Source organism: Phoca vitulina, unplaced genomic scaffold (assembly GCF_004348235.1).
Source record: "Phoca vitulina isolate PV1807 unplaced genomic scaffold, GSC_HSeal_1.0 scaffold42, whole genome shotgun sequence".
In the NCBI taxonomy this organism is placed as follows: Eukaryota; Metazoa; Chordata; class Mammalia; order Carnivora; family Phocidae; genus Phoca; species Phoca vitulina.
This window is the reverse complement of record NW_022589745.1, coordinates 7,278,149-7,301,613: the sequence shown is the minus strand read 5'-3', so window position 1 is coordinate 7,301,613 and position 23,465 is coordinate 7,278,149. Positions and strand designations below refer to the sequence as shown.

General features: G+C 53.5%; 1 long non-coding RNA gene across 1 annotated transcript; it reads left to right on the top strand.

The window, feature by feature from the left end:
* LOC116648230 lies at window positions 1-21,160 on the top strand. The gene is made up of 3 exons (XR_004302474.1): window positions 1-107; window positions 15,158-15,210; window positions 19,227-21,160. It is a non-coding gene; the product is annotated as an uncharacterized LOC116648230 (long non-coding RNA).
* The last annotated feature ends 2,305 nt before the right edge of the window (window positions 21,161-23,465 follow it).

Here is a 23,465-nt window from a genome sequence, read left to right as displayed (position 1 = left end):
TGCGCCTGCTGGACCAGCTGCTGGCCGAGTCGGCGGCCTGGGGCCCGGGGGAGCTGCTCCCGCGGGGCCCTGCGCGGCCCCGACCCGCAGCCGGCGCCGGGAGCCGGGTGAGTGTGGGCGCCCGCGGAGCCGTGGGGGCCGCGCCCTGTCCCCCCGCCCCCCCCAGCCCCCCCCCCCCCCCCCCCCCCCGGTTCCCCCCCCCCCCCCCCCCCCCCCCCCCCCCCGGCTCCCTGGGCCTGCGCGACGCCTGTCCCCCTCTGCCCCGAGTGTCACCCACCGTCTGTGTGTCTCCGAATGCCTCCGAGGTCTCCTGCTGCTCACGCGGCCTCTCCTTCCCTAACACCCCCTCTGATTTTCTCCCTGTCTGCCCCTTCTGGGTGCTGGTCTCGCCGCCTCGAGTTTGGGGTGACAGTGCTGGGCGCAGCCTGGAAGAGCAGGGGGCACACATCCCTTGGCAGAAGTGCATCTCCCGGGCTGGCTTCTGGCCAGAGCTCGCCTTTCCCTCCTTTTAGAGCTGTGTGTCCACCCTCCCGGCAGGCATGCCAGACTCCTTCCAGCCCAGGTGGGAGTTGGCCAGGCTGCTGGCTGTTCTCTCCAGGGGACGCTGCGCAGTGCTGGGACCGGTAGCCAAACGGTGGCTCACAAATGTGTCAGACACATCAAGAGCCTTGCCTTGCTAGTCAAGCAATTCACATGCTACTGGCTATTTTTAAGATGCTGTGGAATCTGTTTTTGGCTTCCGAATCCGCTCTTCCAGAACACTTGTAATAACAGTCCCGTTGTTCTAGAAAAACAATAAAAACGAGCACTTCGGTTTGGCAAGTCTTCACTCCAGCAGAGCAGAATGAACAAGATCTTTACTATCAGCTCCTGGGCTTGAGGAGGATGCCAAAGGCAGCACCCCCTTCCCTGGAGCCCGACAGGCTTTGCTTAACTGCCAGGACCCAGGGAAGTGTCTTCTGGGGGCAGCCACCAAGCAGCAGAATCCTGAAAATGCCACTGTGAGGGGTAGGGCGGAGAACTGGCTCAAATCAGACAGTGCAGAGTGCCTCATCTCCTCCCCCCCGTCCTTCTGCCCGTCCCCTGTCCCCTGCTACCCTCCCAAAGTGAGCCGCAGTGAGTAGGACTGAATTTGTTCACAAGATTCCTTCAAGACTACATCACCATTCGGTTATATAACACTAAAAATGGATAAACAGTTGAGAAATTTGGGGGAAATTCTCAGGGAGCATGGAAGCAATCATCTAGTGTCCAAGTTTCAAGTGCCTTGGAAACTCTAGAAGTGAAAACGAGAGGAAAAGAAAAAATGGATTTCCCCCCGATGTCCTGAATATCAGTGACTGTCAGGGTGCAGGGCTGCCTTACTCACTCTCCCAGTCATTTCTATGAGCCCAGCACCCCTCTAGGTGCCAAAGCGAACACAGATGGCACACGGTCCTTGCCCAAAAGAAATCCACTGTTTAGTGGGGAGAGAGAGACCCGCAGACAAAAAACAGAATAGGGCATGGTGAGAGACAGACCTGCACAGAGTCCACAAGAGGAGCGACCGATCCCCTGGAAGAGTCAGGGTGGCACTCCAGAAGGACAGCACTTGACCTGAATCTGGAAGGATCTGTGGCTTTAGCCAGGCAAACAAGCAGGGAAGAGCATTTGTGCAGAGAGAACCCCACGTGCCTGTGGGCAGAGGCGATGGGTCGGGGTCTACGGTGCACATGCTGTGGGTGTGGAGGGCCTGGCTGAAGAGGCTGAGGGGTACGTGCCATGCTGTTGCAGGTCGTGCTGGGAGTTTCCCACGTTGAGGAGTTTGGACTTTACCATAAAAGCTGTGGCTATCTCTGAAGGGCCAGGGGGAGCGGCATTTTGTGTGTTAGGAAGATGACACCAACAGCTGTGGGAGGATGGACTGGGCCAAGTAAGTGTGGGGCCAGGATGGCCAGCTGGGGGCCGCTTCGGTGGTGTGGGCGAGCAGGTCCTGAGTGGAACAGGACCGTCGGAGAGCCGACGGGGAGACGGAGGTGCCTAGGAGGGAGAATTGGCCAGCCGTGGTGGTGCTTCTGGATGTGGATTGTATGTATCCTCTGTGCCATAAATATTTCTTGAGTGAATCCTAGAATCTTAGGATTATTAGATCTGTAAGAAAGCTCCTCGAGTCCAATTATTTTCAGGTGTGGGGAGATGAAGTGAAAAGGTCAGGGCTCCTAATTTCTTGACTGTAAAGGTCACAGAAGGTTAATTGCTTGTACACTCAAGTGTGGAGTTTATGCTTTTTTGCAGTATAGATTACGTCCTTTGACTGATTCTCTTGGCAGTTGTACATCTTATAAGATTCTGAGTTGACAAGACATCATTGAGCTAGGAAAAAATTGGCATTTAGATGGATCAATATTGACCCATCTAAATACCAAAGGGCCAACTTCTATGTATGGGTTGAAGTCAGCCCTTCTTCAAAATGTTAGAAATGATGTTCCCAAGGACAGAGCAAATGTTTGATTGAGCAAGTAAATAACACAATTTAAATTTCTTTAGGAGGGAAGGACGAAAACCTTCCTTAGGTTCTAAACTGTCTAGCATTTTGGAGGAGAGAGGTATTCTTCATAAGACAATATCAAACTTAAGTGAAATTATCCCTTTAAGCACCCACGTTTAAAAATTTTCACCACTGTCGGTTAGAATTTCTTAGAGACTGATTATGCATATCTCTGAACCATCATCCTGAATATTATGGATTATACTTGACTATATTCAAGAATAGTTATAGCTAATATTTTAATGTGCACTTGGGTCTCAAACAAGCATTAACTCTTTTCATCTTTAACATTATTATCGTCCATTTTTACAGGTGGGAAAGAGAAAACGGGCACAGAGAGGTTAAGCAACTTAACTAAAGCCACACAGTTATGGCAGAGCAGAGATCAGACTCTCGGCAGTACCCTTATTATCAAAATGGCCCTAACAGCTGTGATGCTTGTTACTGCCTCTCTGCCTTGGTCCGTCTTTCCACTGTCACATTTTAGCCATTGTAGGTCTGTATGCATCCAAACAAGCTTCTCTGTATCCCCGGCCCTAGTGGACGCCTCTCTGAGCTGCACTTGGGGGTTGGAATCACGTAACCATGCCTGCTGATTCTGTGTTTCAAGGAAGAGCAGGACCCTCCGAGGTCAGGCCTGGAGGAGGTTCTTCCCTCCATTGGCTGAAGAATCATCTCTTCAGCCAATGGGCTTTGTGGCAAATATTTTAGTTAATCAAATGTGCGTTTTTGTCTTGTTACTTAATTCTTGGTTGTTTTCCTGATACAGTTAAGGTTGCTGGATAAGAATGAAGTATTGCCATATTCTAAAACTGGGATTTTTAAAATTAAGTTTTAAGAAGTATTTACTTTTATTTCTTTGTTTACTTATTTATTTTAGAGAGGGAGAGAGATTGGGGGTGGGAAGGGGCAGAGAGAGAGAAGCCCAAGCAGGCTCCAGAGCCTGATGCGGGGCTCAATCTCACATCCCTGAGATCATGACCTGCAATCAAGAGTTGGACACTTAACCAACTGAGCCACCCACGTGCCCCTTTTAAGAGGTATTTAAATCAATTATATCTATCTATCTACCTATATATATAGGTACATATGAGAAATGTGTATCTACATATAACGGCTACTTCAGTGGTCCTAGTGGCATTATGTTGATATCACTGGAATTATAATATTCTGCTTTGGATTTTTATACTTCAACTATTCCATAAACAGCTTTTTTTTTTTTTAAGATTTTATTTATTTACTTGACAGAGAGAGACACGGCGAGAGAGGGAACACAAGCAGGGGGAGTGGGAGAGGGAGAAGCAGGCCTCCCGCTGAGCAGGGAGCCCGATGCGGGGCTCGATCCCAGGACCCTGGGATCATGACCTGAGCCGAAGGCAGACGCTTAATGACTGAGCCACCCAGGCGCCCCTCATAAACAGCTTTTTATATTGCTGCATAGTATTCTTAATTATTTTAATAAATGCAAAATATCCATCAAATTCATGTACCATGAATTAAACCATCTCCTGTTACCGTCCTGGATTAATTTCTAACTTTGTGCCTTGCAGTATTAGGTGTGCAGAGCAGAATTTTTTTCCCAAAGCCAGTGGAACTTTAAAATCAACAGTATCTTAGTGGGATATTGAAACTGAAAACTATTTAGGATGGAAAAATTATGTGAGAAAAGCTAATTGTTTGGGCTTGGGTTTTATTAAGTTATTTGACCAAATCATAGTTTTTTAACCATGCAGCAGTATCTCCGCCACTCAGTGCTCTATTACCTGGGAAAATTACCGTCTATTCTTGATCCATGCATTTAGTGTATATTTTAGAGCACCTACACGTGCCAGGTACTGTTCTAGGTGCTCAGTATACATCAGTGAACCAGACGGACAAAACCTCTGCTACCATTCTGATCGTCTTAAGTTCAACAGTGAACAAAATAAAGCATAAAGAACAATAAAGCAGGGGCGCCTGGGTGGCCTAGTCGGTTGTCTGACTCTTGATTTCGGCTCAGGTCATGATCTCAGGGTCATGAGATCGAGCCCAGCATCGGACTCCACACTCAGTGTGGAGTGGGCTTGGGATTCTCTCTGCTCCACTCCCTCTGCCCCTCCCCCCAGTCCCTCTCTCTCAAATAAAAAAATATATATATATTTAAAAAAAAGAACAACAAAGCAGCAGGGTCTGGGGAGAACAGGAGTGGGTCTAGGTTGCCATTTTTAATAGGTGGGCAGGGAAGGTGTCACTGAGGAGGCGGGACTTGGGCAAAGCCTTGAAGGAGGTGAGGGCTGCCGTGCTTCTGTGGGAACCGGTGTCCCAAGCCAAGGGGTCAGCCAGGCAGAGGTCCTGGGGTGGAGCCTGGAGGGTCTGCTCAAAGAGCAGCGGGTTGGGCAGTGTGGCTGGAGTGGAGAGGGCAAGGTCAGGGTAGTGGGAGACAGGATGGTGGCCAGGATGGTGGCCCGGTGTCTGGGCAAGGCATGATGGTCCTTTGGCCACTGTTAGGCCCTTGGCTTTTACTTTGAAGGAGGTGGGAAGCCCTGGAGGGTTTTGAACAGAGATGACCTGATTTGTTTTAAGGCTCACCCTCACTGGCTGCCGTGTTGGAGACAGAGTGGGGGTGGGGCAGAGCCACAGCTGGGACTGGAGTTAGGAGGCTTTCACAGGGATCCCTGAGAACAGAGGGCGGTAGTGAGGGACGTGAGGAGTGGTTGGCCTATGGACACAGACTAAAGAGAGGCAACCAGTTTACCAGTGCATTGGCTGTGGGGTGTGTGAGAAAGAAAAGGGTCAAAGATGACCCCAGAGTTTTGGGCTTGAGCAGCTAGAAGGACATAGTTGCTGTTAGCTGACGTGGAAATGGGGAAGGGGCAGGTTTGGGGTGTTAATCAGAAATTTGGTTTTGAATGTGTAAGTTTGAGATGCCTATTCAACACCCAAACAGCGAGGCAAGTGAAGAGCTTGTCTTTGTAAGAGCTCGGTGCTCAGGGGAGACGTTGGGGTTGGAGCTGTGAGTGTGGGATCCAGCAGAACAGAGGAGCATGGAGGGTCGACCAGAACGCCAATAACAACGATGCCGGCTAACACCTGCCCGGGTGCCAGGCACTGCTGTGGCCGTGGATGTGTGTGACCTCGTATCCAGATGTGGAAAAGATGAGGGGACACGCCAAAGGGGACAACCAGTAACGCGGGGGGGGGGGGGGGAACCAAGAGGATGCCATGTCTGGAAGCCAAGGGAGGAAAGTGTTTCAAGAAGGGAGAGGTGACCAGCTCTTGTAAATGTTGTTTGATGGGATGAATAGGATGAAGCCAGGGAACTGACCACTGACCTTAGCAACTTGTTGGTCCCTAATGCCCTCAGGAAGAGCAGTGGGGAAAGCTTGACAGGCTGAGGTTCATGGAGAATGAGAGGCAAGGAACCAGAGTGTAGTCAATGCTTTCAGGAAGGTTGTTTTTACAGTGAAGTGGTAGTGGATAGTCAAGGATGGCTCTGGTAGGATACGGAATTAACCATAAAAATCTCAGTCCCAGGGGCACCTGGGTGGCTCAGTCGTTAAGCGTCTGCCTTCCGCTCAGGTCATGATCCTGGGGTCCTGGGATCGAGCCCGGCGTTGGGCTCCCTGCTCAGTGGGGAGCCTGCTTCTCCCTCTCCTCCCTGCTTGTGCTCTCTCTTGCTATCTCTGTCTCTCTCTCTCAAATAAATAAATAAAATCTTTTAAAAAAAATCTCAGTCCCAGAATGGGCTGGATAAACGAAGTTTTTGAGATTAAATGCACTAGTGAAATTCAAGGGCACTCTTAAAGAGGAAATTTTGATAGAATCCAAATTCAGCACCTTTACTACCACGTTATGTAGTTGAGACTTTGTCCCCCCTCCTGCCTAATAAATCTGGGCTGATCAAGATCTAGGGAAGTTTGTTTTCTGGAAAGTTTTTTTTTTTTTAAGATTTTATTTATTTATATTTTTTTAAAGATTTCTTTTATTTATGTTTGAGAGAGAGAGAGAGAAAGAGAGAGAGTGCGAGGGGGGGAGGGGCAGAGGGAGAGGATCTCAAGCAGACTCCCTGCTGAGTGCAGAGCTCGAGGTGGCTGGATCCCAGGACCCTGAGATCATGACCTGAGCCGAAATCAAGAGTCCAATGCTTAACCGACTGAACCACCCAGGCACCCCTAAAGATCTTATTTTTAAGTAATCTCTACACCCAACTCGGGACTTGAACTCACAACCCCGAGATCAAGAATCACATGCTCTACTGACTTAGCCAGCCAGGCGCCCTTCATTTTCTGGGAACTTTATTGTTGCTGCAAAGGTAGCACATTTTTTTTACAAGAAGGTCTAGGCCAATCATGTCTTCTAGTTAGGCAGAATGAATCCATCTTCCACCATTTTTGCAAAGGTTCCATCTTGCTCTAGCAAAGAAGGACCAGGATAATCCTTGTCTATTACCATCAGCCAGGACTTTGGCGTAATCCTGGTTCACAGCTGCTGTGGGATGTGAGGGTGAATACAGCAGTCAAAATGATTACGTGGCTGGAAAGCAGATCACCAGAGAGAGTTAAACATGATGGGTAATATGATGGACTTTTGGCAAAAAAAAAAAAAGCCACTATTTTGACAACAGTTACCGTCCGTCTGCATTCAGATGCGATCTATAGCAAAGCACACAAATTTAAGTGGCAGTAAGTGGTATTTGAGCAATCTAGGAAAAATAGAAGAGTAAAACTAGTACTGATCCCCAAAAAGCTCCTAACTGTGTTGTGGAGGGTTGTGTAAATGCACATGTGTCATTCATCATGGAATTCTTGCAGTAGAGGTATATAGGAAGGATTATACACGCAAGGAATACTTCCATCTGAGGCAGGCGTCTTCCCAGTGGGCCTGACGTCTGAGTTGGTTCTAAAGGATCAGTTGAGTTTTCCAGCAGTGGGAAAAGGATGGAGCCTTCCAGACAGAGGGAACAGCGTGTGGAAACACGCAGAGGCATGAAAGTGCTTTAGGAGAACAGCGTGCAGCCCGTTATGGCTGGATAGCGAGGTGATGACAGATGGAGCGCAAAAGGCAACCATATCGCCTTGAGTCATGATTTCACAACCCTCTAGGCTAAGGGGTGGAACTTCATCCTGTAGACAGTGCAGAGCAAGTGCAGGTTTTCTGTGTTTATTATACTTAAATGTTGATTTTGAAATCAGAAGAGGTAATAGAAATGCACAGGAGAGAAGATGTGAAAGATGCCCTGAAAAGGAAGTGTCCCTTCCACTGTCCCCACCTTTTCCCCGGGTCCCTTCCCCAGAGACACCAGCTTATTTCTTGTGCCTCCTCTCCTGGCCAGCCTCACTTTCGGAAGGTCCGAAGCGGCAGGGGGTAGGGATTGAGAGGAGACTGTGCACGAGTGAGACGCTCAGGTAGGAGGGTACTGCACTAATCCAGGGCCGAGGAGGTGGGAGGAGCCCAGATGACATCTGGGTATGACATGCAAAGGAAGGCGAGTTTCCAGAACGGCGCCAAGGCTTCTTGCTTGTGTAGTTGACCCGGGTTTGAGGTGGGAGGCAGACGAGTTCCTGGGGCTGTCCGAAATTCATGTCCACTGATGTTCATGGTTTGTGAACATCAGCATGCAGACGGGCTGCTGGGGGGGAAAGCACATGGACTGGGGGAGAAGAATGCTAAGCCTGGAGAACATCCAACGCTGCAGGAAGAATCCTCCCTCAGGGGACCTATAAAAACAGCGAGATTTCAACTGTAAGATGCACAGTGCCTGGAGAAGCGGGCAGGATGTGGGACCTCCGAGGGCTCCCTCCCTCCGTGGTTGCAGGACGGTGGCTGAGAGCGCAGCCCCACAGCGCCTGGCCCGCCCCAGGCCTCAGCAGTGGCTGCTGGCTGCTGGCTGGAGAGGGGAAGGAAGGCGGGGGGGGGGGGGGGGGGGGGGGGGGGGGGGGGGGGGGGGTGTCGCTGTCAGGAGCATGACGTCCAGAGCTGCTGGTGAAGACTTTCTGGGCCCAGGAGCTTTAGTTCCCACAGGTGAGGGGCCAGCCGGGATCTGCACAGAGCAGAGGTTCTTACCTCCCTCGGGGCCAGGAGCCCGATACCAGCAAGGAAGGTAGCTCCCAGCCCAAGGCCACCAGTTCGGGTGGCCGCTGAACTCTGCCTCCCGACAGCCAATGTCCAGGAACCCGGTGGTCTCTTTCCAGTTGGAGAATCAGCTTGCTAGCCCCAAAGGGACACGAGACCATGAGGCCCACATCTCATTTACGTCAGAGGCCTTTGGGGCTCAGCAGGGGGAGCTGCCCCAGGGCTGGGCAGGCCCGGGAGCCACGGCAGGTCATCTCCCTCCCCATGCAAGGGCACGTGGCCGCTGGATGGGGGCCGCTCCCAGGGTGGGCAACGCGGCCCATCCGTGAGTCCAGCTGAGTCCCCAGTGTTTATAATGATGTGAAAATGTATGTGAACATGCTTTATAAGGTGAGAAAACACTATATAAATGCAACTGATTGTCCTTTTCCTCCAATCCCACCCCTTTTAGCTTCTCCAGGTCGGCCTGGCTTTCATTCTCTTTGGAAACACTTTCCTGAAGGCATGGCCTCGTGAAGGGAGGTGGGGGCTCCTCGACCGGTGGTCTCAGAGTCAGAGCCTCCTTTTGAAAAAGTCTGGTTGTCATTTTATTAACGCAGAACAGCTCTCCCTGCAGAGCCCACCTGGCCCGCAGTGATTGCTGCCTGGGAGGCCGCGGAGGGGGGCTGTGTGGGGACAGGAGTGCCCCCTGGTGGCGGGAGGGCTGAGCCCGAGGGCACAGCACGGGACCTCGCTGAGGCCGGGAGGCCAGGTACCAGGAGCTGCCCTCACGCTGTTCTCTCCACTTTATGTGCTCAAATATCCATAATGAAACATAAAAACCCCAACCAATCGAACAAACCTGGGCTTCGAAGAAGGATAATTCTTCGATAGTGAAGAAGGGGGAAGTCTTCCCAGGCTGTGGAATATCACCCAGAAATAAAAGGGAGTAAACTTACTGGGATGCCTGGTAGGCTCCGTGGGTGGAAGATGCGACTCTCGATCCTGGGGTCGTGAGTTCGAGCCCCACATTGGGCGCAGTGAACCGTTGCTACACACAACGTGGATGGATCTCAGAATCATTACACTGAGGGAAAGAAGCCAGGGAAAGGGTGCACGCTGTATGATTCCGAGGGTCTCGGCTTCCAGAGAGAGCGCACGAATCTGCAGTGACCGGAAGCAGATCAGTGGTTGCCTGGAGACGGGAGGGCGGCCGAGGGAAGCAGGGAGGACCACCGAGGGTGCTGACCGCAGGGATGGTTTAACAGGTCCATGCACGTGTGGAAGCCCACCAAACTGAATTCCTTAAACATCTGTGGCTTGTTCTATGGCAATTCTCCGTATCAGTGATATGTGTACATACATACATATGAAGCTGAACATGAAGAGTTAAAGGGGAGGACTCTCTAAACAGAAGAAGCAGAACATAGACATTTTGGTAAATAAAAGATGCAGCGGATTTCCTAAAAATTAACCATTGATACTTTGCTTTTTTCAAAAAACCCTAGTTGTAGGGGTCTGGGGAGACTAAGAGATCATCTGATTCACTTCCTCCTCCTCTTTTCTGCTGCTCCTTCAGCTCTGGTGTGTTCTTCAAAACCTGCCTGGGATCGCGAGTGATGACACATCGCCCGCCCATACACACTCACGTGCTCCCTGAGCTCAGCCCGGTTCCCACGGCCGCCGGCCCAGCCCAGGCGCCACAGCCCCCCGGGGTCCCCGGGGTCTGTCTGGCCCAGAGGGGGCAGGCCGCCCGGGCGGGAACGTGTGTCTGCACTAGGCCGGGAGCAGCGGCAGGGGCTGCTGTGTCTTTGCTTTTCGTCCAAGCTCCCTCTGCGGCTTCAGCGAGCTGTGTTTCGGGGAGGGCGTCTAACACACTCCACATGTGACAAAGTCAAGTGAAAGGCTGAAACGCACTGACAAGGAAAGGACCGTGCGTGCATTCCGACCTCGGGCACAGAAAGAAACCTCAGTAAACATGGAGCAGATATAACAAGGCTGAGCCATGGGGGAAATTACAAAAGCAAGAGCACAGCATCCCTTCCGAACCCTGCTGTAGGGTGTGTGCGGGTGATGGTGTGCCCCGTCCTGGCTGCTCCCCCGGGGCCGGCAGGGTGTCCCCCTTAGCGACAGGGAAAGCAGCGGGCAGGTGGAGACAGGCTGATCCTGCAAAGGTCTGACTCTCAGTTGCCCTCCCGCTGGGAGAAACTGTATGTGTAACAACCTTCACACAGTCTGGTGATGAGGGGGAAAGCCAAAGTAGGTGACGACAAAGGCTGGTTCCGCAGAAACTGACAAGAGGGCACAAGGGTGCAAATAGGATGATGTCTAAAAAGCAGCTCGGGGATGGCTGGGTAAAGTACTACTTTTCTTCTCCGGAGGCCCTGGGCATGTAGGCAGGCCCCATGACCAAAAGCTGTAGGGTGGCAGTTTGGTGGCAGTGATAAGTGAGGACTTTCTTGTGTACCCGAGATAATTGAAAGCAGGGTCCCAAAGAGATCTCTGTCTACCCATGTTCAAAAGAGTGGTGCTCACAGCAACCAAAAGGTGCAAGCAACCTGACAGATGAATGCGGTTCACACACACAATAAGATATTAGTCAGCCTTAAAAGGGAAGGACATTCTGGCACCTGCTCCAACATGGATGAACCCCAAAGACGTGCCAGCTGAAGTCAGCCAGACACAAAAGGACAAATACTGTAGGATTCCACTTAGACAAGGTGGTCAGATTCATAGAGACAGTAGGAGGGTGGTTGCCGGGGCTTGGGGTGGGGAGTGGTTGAATGGGGACAGAGTTTCTGTTTTGCAAGATGGAAAGAGCTCTTGAGATTGGTTGTACTTGAATGTACTTAATACTGAAATGTATACTTAAAAATTGTTAAGATGGTGAATTTTAGGCTATGTATATTTTATCACAGAATTTTGTTTTTAATTAAAAAGAACATTCAGGGCACCAGGGTGGCCCAGTCGGTTAAGCGCCCGACTCTCGATCTCAGCTCAGGTGTCAGTCTCAGAGTCGTGAGTTCAAGCCCCACATTGGGCTCCACGCCCAATGTGGAGCCAACTTAAAAAAAAAAAAGAACATTCAGATAGTCTGAGCTGCTCTGAGATGGGATGCGTGGCTTCAAGAGGCAGTGGGGTTAAGTGTGTGTGAGTGTGTGTGTGTGTTACTTCCCATCCTCTTTCTTCCCTCTATCCCCCCTCTCTGTCCCTCTTCCTATTGTGAATTCCTTGCTGACTTGAGAGTCATCTGCTCTTCATCTTTATACTCCCCAAAGGCAAAAATGAGTGTCCCAAGAAACGCGCCGTGATATGGAGTCCCCCATCGCAAGGTCACCAGCCACCAACAGCCACAGTCGGCTCTTGGGGACATGGCTGGAACGGGGCTGCGCACCCTCGCCGTGTGGCCAGCCTCCACTTGCAGTGGAGGCAAGACCAACCTCTACGGGACAGCGCATCAAGGCTGGCTGGCCTTCCCCTGCCCAGCCCCACGGGGCTCGCGTTGACAGGACATGGCCAGTGTGTGCTTGCTTCAGTTCCCAGCGCTAATGTTTCCCAAGAGACACATCAGAGCTGATTTCGCAGGGAAGAAAATGTTGTACAGGAACCTCTGCTTAGGCCTCGAAGACCAAGACGCTCCCTAGACCAACCACATCACGCAATCTGGTTATCTTTCAGGGGGCCTTCGTCAGAGGTTGGCCTAGATTGGACGTTGGTTCAGATACTTCAGATGGTGTTTACTGGTCATCTGTAGGATGGCGGTTACACTACGGATGAGCCGGATGGATAATCTCTCGTCTCGCAGCAGCCCTGAGGGCTCAGTCCCCATTATGCACATGGGTAAACTGAGGCTCAGAGAGCCTCACAATCCACCCAAAGGCATATCATTATTAAATGGCACAACTGGGATTTGAACCCTTTTCTCTATTATGCTATTTTTACTCTACTATGCCAACTGCTATATAGACTTTAAACTCAAGATTATAACAACCCAGCACCTTGACATTCAACTTAATTCGGAAAATACTTCATGTTTATCCTGTGCCCAGCTTAGAGAAGTGGTACTCTTGCTGGGGAGGACTAACTAACACTAACAGGTTAATAACTAGAGGACGGTCCGATGATAATAGAAACGATAGCAGCTAATGTTTACTGAGAACTTACTAAGTGCCAGGCACTCTGGAATGACTTTAGAATATCTCCCAGTAAACTTGCTTTGCACACGAGGAAAACCACTGCTGAGAAAGGTCAGGACAACCACACGAACTGCAGAGCTGCTAGGGCAGGGTTTGGTCTGTCTCTCTTTCAAAACTTACGCCCCTGACTACCGTACTGCCCACCCTCTCCAGTTGCACATTTTATAGCAACACCCCGCCCCCCAGCTCTGTGTTCTTACACATCTGGCTAACTGTTTAATGTGTTTAAGACTTACTTCTCCAGCGACATTGCCAGGACCTCAAGAGCATAGAGCACAGGTCTGCCCAGCAGCTGATAGAGCATGGGGCACGCTGGGTGCTGGGTGAATGGCTGGTGAGTGATTGATCCATGTGATCACATCTCTGAGTCCGAGGATGCAGGAGGCCTTTACAAGAGAATTTGGAGAGAACATAACCAGCTTCCTGTGGGGGCAAAAGCCCAGTTCTGTCTATTGGCAGTGTAGGATCATGGAATGAGAGAACACAATTGCTCCACTATTAAAAGGAAAAAAACAAAACCTTTAAAACTCCCCAATGTCTGCAGAATAAGTGAGGTCCCGATCCCAGGCCTGAATGCATAGATTTAATTTCAAGTGGTCCCAGACTGGAAATGCTCCCGAGGTGCCCAGCAAAAAGTCATCTTCCTCTTAGGACTCAGAGAATACTCACAAAGAAGTTTCCAAGGACAAGGAGCAGCAAACAACAAAAAATAACCAACTATGCAAGGAACCCAGTAAAAACCAGAAAAAAAATAGTCAACAAAACTAGATCAGTGAAGGGCGTCTGCCTGGCCCAGTCAGTTAAGCATCCAACTCTTGATTTCAGCTTAGGTCATGATCTCAGGGTCCTGGGATCGAGTTCTGTGTCGGGTTCCACGATCAGTGGGGAATCTGCTTGAGATTCTCTCTCTCCCTCTCCTTCTGCCCCTCCCCCCTCCAAAATAGATCAGTGAAGACTTCGGTTGTTTGGATTACCAGGAACAGATTATATTCAATTTATGTTTATTATGTTTAAAGAAAATACCTGCAAAGGACAAGGGCCTAGAGAAAGTGACCTGGTGTATTTGAAAAAGAACCAAACAGAACTTGTAGAAATGGAAACTAGAATAAACAAAGTTAAAGATCCCGATGGTGTGGGTTAGCAGGAAATTAGACAGAGATGAAGAGATCAGCACATTGGAAGACAGAGCTGGAGAAATGACCCAGCGCATAGCACCCAGACGAGGCTCTGATCCAGATGCTTGAGAAAAAAATCACAGCAAGCATTAAGTTGTGAAACAATAGAAACTTTCCCTTTCAATAAGGGAGCAAGACAAAGATGCCTGTTATCATCACTTCTTTTCATGTAGTACCAGAAGTCTGGAAAAGTTAGGGGGAAATTGAATGGCTGTTATTCCCAGAAAAGGTGAATGAGAACAAAAATAATACAAAAAGAATCTATACATAAATTATTAGGGCTAATACAAGAGTTGGTAAATTCACCGACTCCCCCAAATATATATATTTCAGTCATATTTCTGCAAGAAGAGATATAAAATAAAATCTTATTTAAAAAAGGTGATGTTGTGTGGGGCACCTGGGTGGCTCAGTCGTTAAGCGTCTGCTTTTGGTTCAGGTCATGATCCCAGGGTTCTGGGATCGAGCCCCGCATTGGGCTCCCTGCTCAGCGGGAAGCCTGCTTCTCCCTCTCCCTCTGCCCTTCCTCCCACCCCCCCTTCACACTCTCTCTCTCAAATAAAGACTTAAAAAAAAAGACATTAAAGAAGGCCTGAATGAATGGAGAAACAGTCCTTGTTTATAAATCAAAAGGCTGATTATTATAAAGGTATCAATTCCCCCCAAATGATCTGTGGTTTAATACCACCCCAACAAAATCCCCAAGATTTTTTTTTCCCATGGAATAGGCCAACCTGATTCCAATACATATATGGGGAAATGCAAAGAACCGAGAGTAGTCAAGACTCTTTTTAAAAAAAAGGTGGGAGGACGTGCTTTAGCAGATGTCAAGGTTCATTCTAAAGCTGTGGTCACTGGCACAGGCTGGTGCACAGGGCTTGGCCCGGACTACCGGAAAAGCCCGCAGACAAACGTGTGCTCCGTCTAAACACCCTTGTCTGGGGACAGAGAGAGCTCGGCAGAGCCAAGTGGAAGGCAGATGTGACCCCTGGAGGTGAGAGATGGGGGTGCAGCCAGGTCGCTGGCCACATGTGTGAACTTCATAAAGTCACCCCCTGCCCCAGCCTCAGTCTTCCCACCTGTGAAGTAAGCAGATGCAACTGGAGAGCCAGAGGGAGGCTTTCCCGCTGTGGTTTATCGAGTCCTGGGTTAAACATGGTGGCCTGTGTCTGTTGGCAGAAAGCGTCACTGACAATCTTCTGATGCTTCTTCCTTTTGTCCTTCTCAAGGTGTCCTCCAAACAGAGCGCTGACGAGCACCCAGAGAGCGGCAGAGTCTCCAGGTGAGTGCGAGGCTGGGGTGAACACGTTTCCTCTGCCAGAAGCCGCAGCTTCTTGCCTCCGCCCCAGATGCCCACAGAACCCCATGGCTCCCAGGTCCCAGCTCAACTGCCCGATGCAGCTCCCTCCTTCCAGGGAAGGTCCTGGCCATGGGCTTGTGCAGAAGCCCTCAGCCTCACAGCCGCTGTCATCGTCCCCCTGAGAGAGGCCCTGATCCAGATCATCCAGGGCATTCCCGATCTCACTCGTTCACTCAGAAACTGTGTGCCGTGGGACATCTGCAGATGAGCCTTCCAGAGTTTACAGCCTAGAGGGATGGCAGATGGGCCCCCTGTAATCTGTTACAATTTTATCAGGAAAATGCTTTTAAAACCCCTGGGAAGAGTCAGCTAAGGACCCCAGGCCCAGAGACCAGGCCTTCTCTGTCTGCTCCGGGCCATCCCACATGGCTCTGGGCCGTGTGAGGATTTCAGGGCATCAAGAGCAGCCCAGCACGAGGTTTGGCTGGGATGACCTTGGGCCCCTGGCCTATTCTCCCCCACCATACCCTCCTGGCTTCCTTACCTCTAAAGGGATGACAGTGATCTGCCCCGTCCCTGGGATGTGGGTAACTCTGGGATTCAAGACCACGGATGTGAACAGGTGTAAAACTGCTAACGTAATAGCTGTTTTTATGACCAATTCCAAATGGTTTCAGGGCAAGAAGCTTGCTGGTTTCCCTTACTGAACACACATTTGCAGGGGTCCTTCCCTGAGCAGCTTGGTCTCTTCACAAGGGCAGGCAGTGGGCTCAGGGGAGGTCAGAGAGGGGACAGGAGCGGTCTGAGGGCTCACAGAGGAGCTGGTAAGGGTTAAACTGGTTTGAAGGCCGCGTGGGAGGTCACCAAGGAGACAGGAGGCAGGAGCATCCCGGACCGCATTTCCAGCTGAGGACGCTTTGCGCCAGCAGGTGGCAGTTAGCCCAGGGCCCTGGGGGTCACCGAGAGCCGGAAGCTCCCCGAGGTGGAGAGGGCGCTAAGTGCCACGCTGTAGCCATTGGCCACCGCTCTCGAGTGGGAGCGGGCTGGGACCCCTCGCTGGCGTAGAGGGCGAAGCAGTGGGAACGCTTACCAACCTGGCACCAGCCGTCCAGGCCCAGAGCCTTCTTCAGCGTCGTGGAGAGCCCTGGTCCTCCCTCAGACCCTCCTCCTCTCGTTGTATGGACTGGGGGTGGGCTTGGCACTCGGCGCCAGGGGTTGGGGGTGGTCTCGGGTGCGAGGGCAGCCACCGCCCCAGGGGCCCCGGCCAGCTCTGCTGGGCCAACCCAGGCGCCCGAGCCTGCAGCTCTGTGCTGGGGACCTGGGGACACACCTGCCTGTGGGCCCCGCGGAAGGAACGGCGCACAGCTCAGCTCTGGCTGAGTGTTTCCACTGATTTTAAAGAGAATTAGCATGACTTTCTCCAGTTTTCATCAACCTGAGGAATTTAGAAGGGTTAAATTCTACGTGGAATCAATTAGCTATTTCTTCTGCTTTTTAACTGAAGGGGCCCCTTCCGCTCCCTGCACACTCCCGGTGACTCCTCAGACTCCTCCCCACCCTCCCGGGAGTCTACTCCCTCCCTGGCTCACCTGCTTTCATGGGAGGCTCTGTCGGGCTCCAGCAGCCCGCCCTGCTGCCTCGGGAAGGAGGAGAGGGCCATGGAGGCAAGCTCTGAGGGCACAGTGGCCCTCCCCGGGGTCAGGCCTGGAGCAGCCTTCCTCTGGTCTCCAAACTTGGGCTCTTCGGCCTCTAAGGAGAGCCCGTGTGGGGAGGGAGCAGCAGGCCTCCTGGCCCACATCTGCCGTGGCTCCCCCAGGCCTCCGGGCCCTCGGGGGCCCTTCTCCCTCCACCCCCCACGCAGATCTCAGAGGCAGCAGCCCCCCTTCCTTCCTGGCCTCCTCCCCTACCCCCCGGCTCTGCTGTCAGAACCCAGCAGAGCAGCATTTCTGGGAGAAATGTCCTAACATCTGCAGTTTACTTTGAAATACCTCCAGAAATCAGATGAAGTAGATGTGTGATAAAGTAAATACAGCAAAAAAAAAAAAAAAAAGTGTGTATTTACTTAATTATTGAATCTACAATTTCAACCTTTCTGTATGCTTGGAAGTCTTTGTGATAAAATGCTGAAGAGAAAAATCCTTCCAAGCCCAGGTAAAATCTCTTCCCGCAAACGCTCGCCCTCCCCTCCGTCCTCGTCAAGCTGGGGTCTCGCCCCACTTTGTCGGCACCCAGCCTCCCGTGACCCGTCAGGTACCCACGGCAGTCGGCTCCCAGGCTCGCTCAGCCCCACGGAGGCCGCGTGGGCCCCTGCCTCAGGTCTGGTCCCTCACGGCGCCGGGCACACAGCAGGTGTCTCATAGACGCTTGTTGAAAGGAATGTTTGATGTGAACCGGGGCCATGTGGGCCTTGACCCCCCAGTCCTGATCGTCCTTTTTTTTTTTTATAAGATTTTATTTATTTATTTGAGAGAGAGAGAGAGAGAGAGACAGAGCACAAGAGGGGGGAGGGGCAGAGGGAGAAGCAGACTCCCCGCCCAGCAGGGAGCCCGATGCGGGGCTCGATCCCAGGACCCCGAGATCATGACCTGAGATGAAGGCAGACGCTTCACCGCATGAGCCACCCAGGCGGCCCCGAGTCCTGATCATCCTTGATGACATCTACATCTTTCTCCTGAAGGGCGGGGAGACATGGAAACGGCAGGGCTGAGCTGGTCGGGCTGGCTTTGAGGGCAGGGCTGGCCCGACCTGAGGTCCTAGGATTGGGTAACAGAAGCTGAGGGCGCATGGAGGGGACGCCTGGTGACTCTGGTGGCTCCTGTCTGCACCTGCCGCTGAGGATCCCCCAGCCCGGCTCCCTGAGGTCACAGGTGCGAGGGGAAGTCGCCCCAGCGGCCCGAGCGGCAGAGCAGAGCGGGCTTCCTCTCCAGCACCGCAGAGCAGGCCGCGGGAGGTCACTGTCCCACCGCCGGCGGCGGGCAGCTCTGGGCTGCGGACCTCGCATCCGCTGCAGCGGGTAGCACGCAGCCTGACCCATGCCCACACCGCCCCAGCTGTCAAAGGTTCTGGGCAGGCCACGGCCAGTGCCACGCAACACTGCCAGGGAGCAGCCTGAAAGAAAGGGAAGTTCGGGGTACAGTGAACACCACCCCAAAGTCCCTATGATGTCCAGAAAGTCGGAGAGGGGGTGGGCCACCAGGTGCAGGCTGATGGGAACCACCTTGTGGAGCCCGGGTAGCAGGAACAGGGTCTGACTCTGGTCACTTCTGCCATGCCGAGTCCTGTCCTGCAGCAGCAGCTCTGTTCAGCCCCCCCAAGGGAACAGGGTCTGACTCTGGTCACTTCTGCCATGCCCAGTCCTGTCCTGCAGCAGCAGCTCTGTTCAGCCCCCCCAAGGGAACAGGGTCTGACTCTGGTCACTTCTGCCATGCGCAGTCCTGTCCTGCAGCAGCAGCTCTGTTCAGCCCCCCCAAGGGTGTAGATTTTGCCCACGAGTAAATCAGGCAAATGGGTAGCTCGCAATGCAGCTCACATTTGCTTAGGGCTGTGCAGCGTGCAGGACTCGGTGTCACGTGCTCTCTGTGCATTATCTTATTTATGCCCCAGAATGAACTTATGAATACAGCTCCACTGTAGAGGTAAAAAAATTGATGCTCAGAGAGGCAAATGCCTTGTTCAAGGTTGCAGCGCTAGTAAGTGGCAGAGCTGGGATTCGAACTTGGGCCTTTCCACCCTGAGGGCCCTGACCCTGAAACGCCCCAGGGGCTGGCTTCCTCGCAGGGTACGTAAGGTCTGGGCGGACAAGGTCATAGGCAATTGAAGCCAGAGAAATAGGCAGAGGCCCGCTCTTATAAAAGATTAAGAAGGTTTCCCCAGGACAAAGGTTTTCGGATTTGGTTTAAGGACGGATCAGAAGTCCCTGAAGGGGCCATCATGGAGATGACGAGTTTGAAGGTGACACCTTGTCTCCTGACACCCCTGTCCGTGTTTCTGGCTCACAGAGCCCCGGGCGGCAGCCACGGGAGGCCCGAGAGGCAGTCGGGCAGCTCGGCCATCTCGTACGACTGCTCGGAAGAGGAGCTGATGGCCAGCATCGAGCAGGAGTACTGTCGCTGAGGCTGCTGGAGCTGCCCTGCAGGCCCCCCGCCCCCCCGACCAGACTGGGGTTGCACCCCCGCCCCCGCCCCCTGCCCAGGCTCCGGCTGGAGCTGAGCCCCCTCCAACATGCAGTTACTCCTGGTTCTTTCGAAAGATCCAGCTTCAAGCTTGCTGGCAAGCGGTGCTCAGCGTGCAGACCCAGGCGTGAGGGCAGACACAGGGGCCGTCCCGCCGGTGCGCGCACAGGAGCTCTCCCAGCTACTCCTCCCGCAGTCTCTGCGGAGGGCTTGTCTGCGGGCTTCTCCTGGAGCCTGAGATGCTTCCCCTGTCGGATGGCCCTCTCTGCACCGGGACTGGGGACAGCTCATCAGACTGGCTCCCTTGGGGCCTCTAACACGTCCCTGGTTCTGCACAGCAACTGCCCGGAGATGTTGATGTGTGCATTACGGTTCTGTGGCTCTGGGGCGGGGCCGGAGAGTCTGCGTGTCTGACCAGCCCCCGGGTGAGACCCGAGCTCCTGGACCCCAGCCTCGCTCGGGGTAGGAAGGATTGAGTCTAAGCTTTAGACCTTACCCGACTCTTCCTTCCTGGCGCTGGGGCTGCTGAGAGCCACAGCCCGCCTGCCTCCCTGGAGAGAGGCCTGCGCCCCTCCTTGGCAGGTGTGATGGACGGAGAGCACAGGACCGGGAGCTGGAGCCCTCAGTTAACTAACATGCAGCCACTTTCACCCTGTGGGCCTCAGTTTCCCTCTCTAGAACTTGAGTCCTGGAGGCTCTTCCAGGCATTCCAGCCCCCACAATCCAGGCTTCCTTGATCTCTGCTGTTCTGCCCTCCCCCTGGGGCACAGAGCTGCCTCTGCAGCTGGGGCGGGTTGGGGGGGGGCACCCCGGCCCCACCTGGAGGAGGTCCTGAGGAACACCTGCTCTCACCGGCCTGATGGGACTGGTTTACTCTCGTCCCACCTGGGAGAAGGTACGGCGTCCCCGCATTGAGGCCAGAAGAGCCCGAGAACGTTCCCAGCGGACAGATGAGAACGCCGGTTTGCCAGGGACGTCTGTGAATCCAGGGCAGGGCCAGGGGAGCCATTGGCTGACTGGGAGGTGGGACTCCTGGGGGGCGCAGGCGTGGCCGGCCTTGGAAGAAGGTTCTGGCTGGCGTGCGGTTCGGGGGCCAGGTGGCAGGCCCCTCAGGAGCAGCTGGGAGGGCTTCAGAACAAAGGGGCACGTGGGTGTGACGTCAGCTTCTGCCAAAGCCGGAATAGGTCTCAGCTTGTCACACTTACCACCAACACAGAGGCTCCCTGGCGTCACCTGCAACACGCAAGAGCTTCTGGGACACAGACGCAGGGCCCGTTGGCGCTGTCCCCAGACCCACAGGCCTGCTGTCGTCACAGGCAAACGGGTGTTTCCGTGAACTTTTATTGCTTGGCAAGGCGGCCTTTGATCAGGTGTCCCATCGCCCGGAGATTCTTACTGCCGAGCCGGAGGATGGCACGTGGAGCCCTCCGACAAGGGTTCCCGACGGAGTGGCTCCGAAACCCCCCAAAGCGAGAGCGACTCCCCATCCAAGCCCAAATCATTTCTTTCGATCAAAGAGGAAAGCCATTACTATTTTAATCATACAAATATTTCTCTTAAAAGCAGTTAATATTTTCTTTCTCACCACCAGACAGATCAGGCCTTGAATTTAATGACGTAAAATGTTTACAGTTTTACATCATTATTTTGTTAAAATGGAACACATTCAGCCAGTTTCCTGCATTTTCCAGTGGAAACCTCATACAATGATTCATGAGATAAAAGTGTTCAGAAAAAGAAGAATTCGTCCTGTGGTTACTCCAGTCTCTGTCGAGGTCAAAGTGAGTGCACGTCATCAAAGCAAAGCAGTTGTTCTCGGGTCCTTTTTTTTTTTTTAATTCCCTGAATCAGGAAAGTGTCTTCTGAATGGTGACCAGCCAGATAAAGCTTAAAGCCGTGTGTCCCAGCCGTGAGGTGGGCCCGGGCGGGGGGCTGGCCCAGGGGTGGCGGCGGCGGGGAAGGCCTGGGACCACTAGACGGCGGCTGATGGCCCGCGGCGGCCACTCACCGCTCCAGCCCCTCCCGGGGCAGCTCCGTGCGCCCCCCCTGAGCCCCAGCCCTCTGCTCCGGAGCTGAGTGCGGGACCTGCTCCCAGACGGGGTGGGAGGCAGCTCAACGAGAGGCAGGAAGGAAAAGGCCTCAGAGTCGAAAGTGACAACGACCCAACCCGTGCGGAGCTCTGGGACGGTCTGAGCACTGGAAGTGCGTCTCCTGGTTTCTCTGGGGGCACGCTCCTCTGAGAGGCGGCAGAATGCCAGGAAGCCAGGAAACACACTCCATCCCGGCTCTGAGAAACGTCGTGGCCATTTCCCTGGGGAAGGAGCAGAGCCACGCCAGACAGTGCCCTTTGATGCGCCAAAGTCTTATTTATTTATTTATTTATTTATTTGAGAGAGAGAGAGAGAGAGAGAGAGAGAGAGAGGAGGGGCAGAGGGAGAGAAGCTCAAGCAGATCCCCGGCTGAGCACGGAGCCTGACGCGGGGCTCGACCTCACGACCCTGAGATCATGACCTGAGCCGAAATCAAGAGTCAGACGCTTAACCAACTGAGCCACCCGGCCGCCCCTTGATGGTCCAAAGTCTTAGAGCCACGTCCCACTGGGCTGTGCTGCCCCCCCTGTGAGGTCCCCCCGAGGCTCTGCTCAGTGCCACATGCGTCCCCATCCCCCGAGCCCCTGCTGCTGTGAGCCTGGCCCTCGGCTAGATGCCCAGTCCGTGCTTGCCCGCACAGCTGTAGGCACGTCTTCACTCCGGAGAGGGGAAAGGTTGTCAGAGAAGAGTAGCCGTCGCCCGCCTGGAGGTCCAACCCATGGGGGTGGAGGGCCTTCTGTTCTGGCAATAATCAGGCAGGAGAAAAGCTTTCCGGGGTGCACTGGGGAGGATAAACCACATCTGAGGCTCTGAAGGCCAGCGCCCTCCTCTAGGCAGGAGGCAACACGAAATCAGCCCTTCGGTGTGCGGGCATCTGGACCCCTGGGGACCAAGCCGACCTTAACGGGTGTGCAGGGCTCTATTTTCTGTGATGAAATCGTCAGTTTCCAGAGTTGGAAAGGAAAAGCTGCCTTTTCCGTGGGGTGTGGACCCTGGGAAGGAAAGGTGACACTTATTTTAAGTCTTCAGGAGGTGACCCTCTGACGGACACCCGTGGAGCGGTGTCTGGGTGTGGCCACACAGAAGCGCGTGTGGTTTCTTGCGGCGCCTCGGGCACAGGGCTGTCCTTCCAAGACCCAGGCTTCTGCCCGCGTCAGGGGCCTGTGGCCAGGGGTCAACAGTGACACCACTTGGCAGCAAGCATCACAGAAGCAGCGTCGGTCAGGACTTCCTGGCTCAGCCCCCGGGGAGCTGCGGTTGGAAAGATCCCCATTCGGGCTCGCTAAGCCCCAAGAGGTTTAGCACAATTTGTAGGGAAAGAGGAGGAACCGCAGAGGGAAGGGCTGGGTTTCTTACGAGTCTGACAGGAGAGAATCTGAGTGGAAAATAGAAATTACACGACTTTATGTGCTAGGCCCTGGGGGTATAAAAGACAGATGTGATGGGAATGAGCCAAGTCCCGTGCAAGCTCAGATGAGGGGCGGGGAGCCGCTGGGGCCCGGGTCCTGCAGTCCACACTGCCCCCTCCCCCGCCCTTGGAAAACGTGGGGTCGGAAGTAGCCTTGGTGCCTGAGGAGGCCGATCAGCTTGTCTCGGCTGCAAGAGCTGGGAGCGCGGGGACTGGGAGAGCCCCGCGGGCAGGGAGGAGGCCCGGACTCCAGTCTTGGCCTCACTTTCCAGCAAGTGATCTGGGGATCTTAGTGTCCTCAGCTATCCAGGGGGCAGATGGCGCCTGTCCTTCCCGCTGCCCACGATGCCCGGGAGGCCTGACCGGCAGATGGCTGGCGGGGAGCTCTGTCACTGCAAAGCCCATGCAGGTAACAGGTGGGCGCTTGGTCGTGAGGTCGGGCCGCTCAGTGTAGGTGGAGGGGCCGGTCTGTGCTCCACAGGCGGCCGGCTGGGCCTGGGCTTGGGGGGTTTGGTGCACCAAGAGGCACAACTCTTCCTCAGGGACGCCCCCGAGGTTACAAGTGAG